Below are 7556 nucleotides of genomic sequence, written 5' to 3'. Positions count from 1 at the left end.
GTGGTACGTTTTAGTACAACAAGGATTCTGAAGTACTAACACTTTCTAACTAGCAAGGTAGTTAAATCTTCCTTTCCCAGGGTTCTGCCGGGTTACACAGCATCAGTTCCTCTGAATTCTGCGTTCGTAATTAAAATCCTAATTTCCAATTGGGAATTCTTTGGGTTAGGTAGGGAGGCCTCCTCGCTCGGGGTCTCCTACCTTATCCGTTGTACTGACTCTCTGGACCCCAGTTTTTGCACTGCACCATCTGGGTTCCCGCAATCAGGAAAGTTCAGTTCTCTTCTAAAATACACGCTCACATTGAATCATTGTCATTACCTAGTTTAAGCATAAGGTGGTCAGGAAGTTTTTGCAGAAACTTTCCCATTGGTCCCATCAGCCCGCGGCCGACACTGCTTTAGGAGTTGCAGCTCTGTGCTCGCGAAATATCCTGCCTAGACCCTGTTTTGGTTCTAATCACGTTACTTTTGTAATTGAACATGATGGATGGATGCATGGACAGATGGACGGACGAATGGATGCAGAAAGCAAAAACTCAGCGGCCGGGCGCAGTGGCTCACGCCTGTAATCCCAGCACTTTGGGAGGCCGAGGCGGGCGGATCAAGAGGTCAGGAGATCGAGACCATCCTGACCAACATGGTGAAACCCCGTCCTTAGTAAAAAAAATACCAAAGCCGGGGGTGGTGGCGCGGACGGACCTGTAGTCCCAGCTACTCGGGAGTCTGAGGCAGGGGAATCGCTTGGAACCCCGGAGGCGGAGGTTGCAGTGAGCCAAGATCGCGCCACTGCACCCTAGTCCTGGCGACAGAGTAAGACTCCGTCTAAAAAATAAACTCAGCAAGGTTCATGCTCTCATTCAGGCATCGTTACCTCATGGGGAATGGGGAGAAGACAAGTAAACAGTTATTTTGAGTTTGTGATTCAAAAACACTTCAAAGCGGATTCTTGACTAACTCCATTCATTGGGCCCAGGGGGCGTCTGTAAACGTGGGCTTAGTCACCCTCCTGCCCCTTCCCAGTGAATCAGGTCACGGTGGTGGCGACTGTTCAGGTTTCTGAACTACCCAGCTACAATACTCGCGTAGAAACTAACCCACTGTGGAAAATTAGAGGGGGTACACTCAGGGCCTATTTAGTGGTATCGTCTCAGAATGGTTGTCCTACTGCGTTTTTCAGCCACTACAGCCCGTCACCTACAGAAGTGCTCATGGATTTGGCCGGACAGCTTCCTCGGGGAGAGATTTCACTGCCGTGACATGAGGAATGAAAGAAAGAAACTGAGCAGAGAACTGCGACTCTGTGCAAGAACCAAGTGTCATGCCACCCAGGCTGGAGTGCAGTGGTGCGATCACTACTCATTGCAGCCTCCATCTCCCGGGCTCAAGCGATCCTCCCGCCTGTCTCCCAAGGAGCTGGGATCACACTTCTGCACTATCACGCCCACGCCCGGCTGTTTGTTTGCTTGTTTGTTTGTTTGTTTGTTTGTTTGTTTTGGTAGAGCCGAAGGGATGGGAGGGGGTGGGGAGGGGCGGGGGAGCTGATAATGGTCTCTCTATGTCGCCCAGGGTGATCTGGAACTCCTGGGCGCCCAGCCTCATGCCACTTTTTGACCCTGCCCTCCTTTTTATATCTTCCTCCCTCCTCATTCAAAATCCTCTTTCGGGCACTCCCATAACATCTTCCATTTCACTTTGATGACTCCTCCAGACCAGTCCCCTTCCTTTTCACACACCTATCACCAAGAAATATCTTGGGCCCCCAAGATCTTCACAAAAGAAGCCTTTTGTTTTGTTTCTCTCAGAAATCGAGAGACAAGGCATGTTTTGCTCCCAGTGCCTAGTCGGGGGAAAATATCTCTATATCTGTGGATAAATTGGACCTTCCTGGCACTTTTATAAAATTCCCTGTTTGCATAATTTCCATATCATTGTTCTTCCTTTTTCCACAAGGCAATTGTTCTGTCTTCCAATTCTGTTTTATGAAAATAAATCAAATTTAAAAGTTGTTGGAGCCCCCACCCACCGCCACAATGCTCTAAGCCTTCAGAGAGATGTGACTGCGGTCTGAGTCACATATGGTTACAACTTCTGTTCTCAGATTATAGATTAATGTACTCTTATTTTTCTTGTTCTGTGTGTACCAGAGAGAATTAAACGACATCAAGAACAAAAACCTACAGTCTTCTTAATTAATGACCCTCGTTATACATGAATTTCCCTTGTCTTGTCCTGCTTTGTTTGCTTAGACCAGATAACAGAAAACCCATGATTATTATGCCCTCTGCAAAAAATGTTAAATGCGCCCTTGCAAAAAAGAAACACTGCCTGTAACCAATCAAATGGCTGTAACTATGTGCCAACCTTGTATGAACAGTGTATAAATAATGAATAATGTTGTAATCCTGCTAAAAACTCCTCTGTCTCTGCCTATACGAATGAAACCTCAACTTTCCTACTTCGGAATGCTGACCCTATTCCTTTGGAGTTGGTTTTTCCATGTGGCTCATCCTCACAGTTTTGGCTTGAGTAAACTCTCTTTAAATTAGAGTCTTACCCTTTTGATTATTTCAGGCTGACGGTTTGTTTTCCCTTCTTCCTGAAACGTAATTCTGTGCATTATCTTGAGACTGGGTTAATTTTTGTTTTTCTGTTCATCTCCCTCTAGTGACTCCCAGAAACCTGATCTACCTAGCTCGATGTTTTCAGCTGCATAGAGGCCATCACTTCCATTGAAACAAAGTGAACTGAAACTTCCTCCATTCCTTCTCCCACTCCTCCTCCCCAGTCAGGCCAGCATTTTCCACATTCCAGCATTCTCTACATCCACCAAGGACACTAGCATTCCCCAGACTCTCAAGAGCACCACCTCGGAACGTTTTTGTTTATATTGTTTTGCTCTTTTCACTGTCCCTTAGTTTCAGTTAATTCCCTCTCCTGTTGATGGAAGGATGCCGACTTGTTTCTATCTCCCCTCACTCATGCCACTCACCATCCCTGCCTTTTTTCTGCCTGCATCACTTCTGCACCACCAAAATGATCCTGAACTCCTATCCTTCCTTCTGTGCCCTCCTCTTGTTCCTCTTGACAGTACCAGCCGCTTCTCCAGCTCTACTCTACCACCCCTGCCACATCACCTACCCCTACTCCTCTCCGGCACTCTGACTGGCATTTCCCCCAACACATCTGTCTCCGCACACACATATCGGAAAGCTCCCTTAACTCGCTTAAGCATGCGTCAATATTTCTGTCAAATTCTAGCTCAAAATTCAACTTCAGGAAGCTCTCTTCAGTTAGTTTCTCCTCATCATTCTGATCACTCCTTTTCGTTGTCTTAAATGTGGTCCTATATCGTTTTGTAAACGTTTATGGCAGTATCAATATATCAACACAGCATTATCTATACTGTTACTTCAACTAAACTGTGAATTACTTAAGTCACCAAGTTTTTAAAAAGTTAATAGATTTTACATCCAAGAGCAGTTTTAAGTTTACAGCAAAATTGGGTGGAAAGTACAGAGAGTTCCTACATTCTGCTCTCTGTCCCCACAGCCTCCCTCATCAAGGACATCCTGCACCAGTATGGTACATTTGTTACAACATTGATACACCATTATTAAACAAAGTCTGTAGTTTAAATCAAGATTCACTCTTGGTACTGTACATTCTATGAGTTTGAACAAATGCATCATAATCATGACATATATACACTATTGTAACACCATACAAAGTAGTTTCACTGCCCTAAAAGTCTTCTGTGGTCCACATGTTCATCCCTCTCACCTAACTCCTGGAAACCGCTGATGCTTTTACTGTCTACATTGTTTTGCCTTTTCCAGAATGTCATATAGTTGAAATCATACAGTATATGGGCATTTCAGATTGGCTTCTTTTACTTAGTAATATGCCTTTAAATTTAATTCCATGTCTTTTTATGTCTTGATAACATATCTTCTAAGGGCTGCTTAATATTCCATTGTCTGGATATAGCACAGTTTATCTATTCCCCTGTTAAAGGATATCTTTGTTGCTTCCAAGTTTTGGCAGTTATACATAAAGCTGCTATAAACATTAATGTGAAGGGTACTGTGTGGACATATGTTCAACTCATTTGGGTAAGTACCTAAGAGTGTGATTGCTTATTGTATGAGAAACATGTATTTGGTTTTGTAAGAAACCGCAAAAATTGTCTACCATAATGGCACTGGGTATTTTTAACTTTATTTTATAAAGTAAAAAACTGTTTTTTTTATGTAATGTATACAAGTGGCACATTTTGAAAAATACATAAAAGTATAAAGAATATCAGTCACCCACAGATAAACAGATTTTGGCATATATCCTTTTTCATTTTCGAATAATAAATTTCTAAAAGTAGAAATAGAATGCTTGATAAAATACAATGTCTTTTTAGAGTTCTTGATTTATAATGCCCAACTGTCCTCCAGAAAGCCATGACATTCTACAAGAATGTTCTTATCAGTATTAGATATTAATAAATAGTTTCCAATTTGATTTCTTATTAAGGAAGGAACATTTTCCATATGCATACTTGACCTTTTGCTTATTCTCGGTATCGTTTGTTTAGATCATTTTGAGGGGCAGGCCTTTCTAAAGTATTTCTCCTTAAACCCTGAATTGTCCAGTATGAATTATTCACGGAAATGAAAAAGTGTAGGGTTTGGGGGTGAGGTTGAGGGATGTTACCCATTATCCACTCAACGTTAACTAGTCTTACAGATTAGGAGATGGATTCAAATCTAAAAAGAACGTCATTAATTCACACCTTGTGAGTAAACAGAATCACATCTACTGCAGAATCACACCTGCTGCAGAATCACAGAGGACGCATAAAATGTTCTTTTGTTGCCTGAAAATATAATTCAAATTACTGCTTCACAGTCTTTGGATTAGGAGGATACATTAATAAAACCTTTTGTTGGCTGAGTAGACTGAAGTATGAAAACATACACAGAACCGAACCAGCGACCTTAAGGATGGCCGTAGTTGGAAATTCTTAGAGTCCTCCGCTCTACCAAGTGAGCTATCGGAAAGCGTCTGTGACATCCGTTAGCGTAGATTTTTGTGCATTGAGTAGCGGCTGGTAAGACTCCTGACTTCTTTGCATTTGGGCTCAGATTACTGTTCAAGAAGTTCCAGAGAGCCAGGTCTATAGTTAACCGAGTCCCGGGAGCAGCCTTGAGACAGTAGGAAGTGAGATCTGAGTCGGAGGTAGAGAGAATGGAAACAGAGCAGAAGCCACCGGCTTGGGGTGAATCTGCATAGCTTCTGAACTAGGCTGCCCTCAGAGTAATCTGCGAGCCAGTTTTCGCCCCAGGAGCGCAGGAAGGGACCACCAAGCAGGCTACAAGTGGAGAAGTGCGCAGGATTCCGGGGGTCATGGCTATCAGCAGATTAGATTAGATCTGTTCCCCACAAACACAGAGGTATGGACCAAGTGTAACATTTTTCTCCCAGAGACGTGAACAGTCTAGTTTCTTCCTGGCTTACTGCAGCGTACAAACACCTATTTTCCCAGTATCGTTCATAGGATCCCGACGCTGTACTTTTTCGTCTCAAATCCAGGATCTGGCTTTCATGGAAAGATCATAAAATGCTTCCTTTCTTCACTAGTTTGTTTCAGCGTTGAAAAGGCTAAAAAGCTCCTGCTCTTTTGCTTGGGAAAAGGGGGAAAAACATTCCTGCAGCCCAGGCCCCAGCGAGATTTGAACTCGCGACCCCTGGTTTACAAGACCAGTGCTCTAACCCCTGAGCTATGGAGCCGCCACGGAAAGCGCGCCCTTAACAATCAATCTATTATGCAGCTGAAATCCGAGGTAACTAGTGTTTAAGTCTAAATAAAGTTTAAGAAATAAATTAAAAGGAATTTTTGAAGGACGTGCCTCTTACGTATAAGAAAGAAACATTTTCTTGACCAGGCCCGGACTGGAATGCAAGTCACTGTAAGGGTAAAATGGGGAATAACAAAATTATTTAATAAAAAGTGATGATTATTTATTCCAACTTTTAAATTCTGGATTATTTGCTTCTTTGCAGACAGTTGAATTATTATCTTTTGAAAGTGGCTCTGTTTTTATTACAAAAATTAAAAGTATGTGTTTCGATAGACAAATGACTTACGTTCTTTAAAAGAGATGAGTTTTCAGCTTGCTTGCTCATCAAAAACGAACAAACAAACCATAAAAGACATTTAATATGTATCGTTATCTTAAAAACGCATGCTCCACGATACATGCTCCCCAGCTTCAGGCTTGACAAGTCCCAAGAGTCGAGCAACATCAGGGTCAGGGTGCGTTTCATTACAGAAGAGAATGCAGTAGTGATCAGAGACGTTCCCCCCAGCCCGCTTGGATTCTTAGTCCAACTCTTTTAGTCTGAGATTGGGGTTGTTTTTAAAAGGGAGGCGGCTGTCTTCAAGCACAGGACGTACCCCTCGGACTTTCAGAGTTTGGGGGTGGACACAGTGAGGGCGCGAAGGCTTCCAGATCTCCCCCAGCCTTTCAGCGGAGTCAGGCTTGGTCACAGATTCCTCTAAGTTACCTGAAGCAGAGGTGGCTAGAAGGGGTCCAGCCCTTTTCTTGGTCCTTTAACACTCCTCTTCCTAGCATCTCGGAGTCGGAAGGCAGCTCCTTCTCTTTGGGCCTCTAGGCTTTTCTAAGCGCCAACTTGAAGTCCAGAAAGAATAAAAGTGGCGTCGTCGCATGGGAAGGTTGGGGAGGAAGAGTTTCTCTTCTTTTCTCTCCTTTGGTGTCAGCCTGACCAGGAGGCTCAGTCATTCACTGGACAGCTCCCACTGGCCGGGAGCCAGCTTGGCGCAGGGCAAGCAATGTGATCAAGGTAGACACTGATGCGCCCTGGAGAGGTTAGAGCAAGAGCCCGGGAGCTTCGGTTCCCAAGCAGAAGAGGCTACAGAGTAAGGACAACCATCCCCCCCCCCCTCCACCACCACCTTTTGAGTGGTAGAGAAGTGGGCTTCTATAGAACAGAGTGTGGGCAGAGAGCAAATTTTCCCCGACGGTACCTCCTGGGCGCCCTTGAAAAACGCCTTAAATCTAAACCTATAATACATAGGTAATCAACTAAAGCTGAAAGGGAATGGCCAAAGCACCCACGTGGAGTGCTGGGTGCTGTAGGCGAGAGGTCTGAGGTAGTGGCTTTTAGAGCTCAACATCTTGGTAATGTTGGTTCGACCTTTTCCCCTGCCAGTCCCGCGGTGACCTTTATCTTTCGGTGAGTGAAATCGGTCGTTCGTGTTTTTCGTGGGTCTTCCAACCACAGGCCACCTGAGATGGTTCTAGTCCCTTTGAGTACTCAGACCCTTCCTGTGCATTGACCGACACAGCTCGGCCCGGATCCTGAAATGAACGTTTCTACCTTCGGAACGCTGAGGCTCGGATCCTTCTGAACCCGCACGTTGACTTTCCTGGAGTCTGGAGAAAATCACTAGATTCTAAAGGAATCAAAACTGTTCCAAGTGTTGTGCTACAACTAAAAGAATAAATGAACACTCTTAGAGAAAAAAATTTTTTCAGTTCT

General features: G+C 44.1%; 1 non-coding gene across 1 annotated transcript; it reads right to left on the bottom strand.

Moving 5' to 3' along the window:
• Nucleotides 1-5710: 5710 nt before the first annotated feature.
• Nucleotides 5711-5783, bottom strand: TRNAT-UGU (transfer RNA threonine (anticodon UGU)). The gene has a single exon. It is a non-coding gene; the product is annotated as a tRNA-Thr (tRNA).
• Nucleotides 5784-7556: the final 1773 nt, after the last annotated feature.

This window comes from Gorilla gorilla, chromosome 15 (genome assembly GCF_029281585.2).
Source record: "Gorilla gorilla gorilla isolate KB3781 chromosome 15, NHGRI_mGorGor1-v2.1_pri, whole genome shotgun sequence".
In the NCBI taxonomy this organism is placed as follows: Eukaryota; Metazoa; Chordata; class Mammalia; order Primates; family Hominidae; genus Gorilla; species Gorilla gorilla.
Note: the sequence above shows the minus strand (reverse complement) of the source record. Positions and strands in the feature narration are given on the sequence as shown.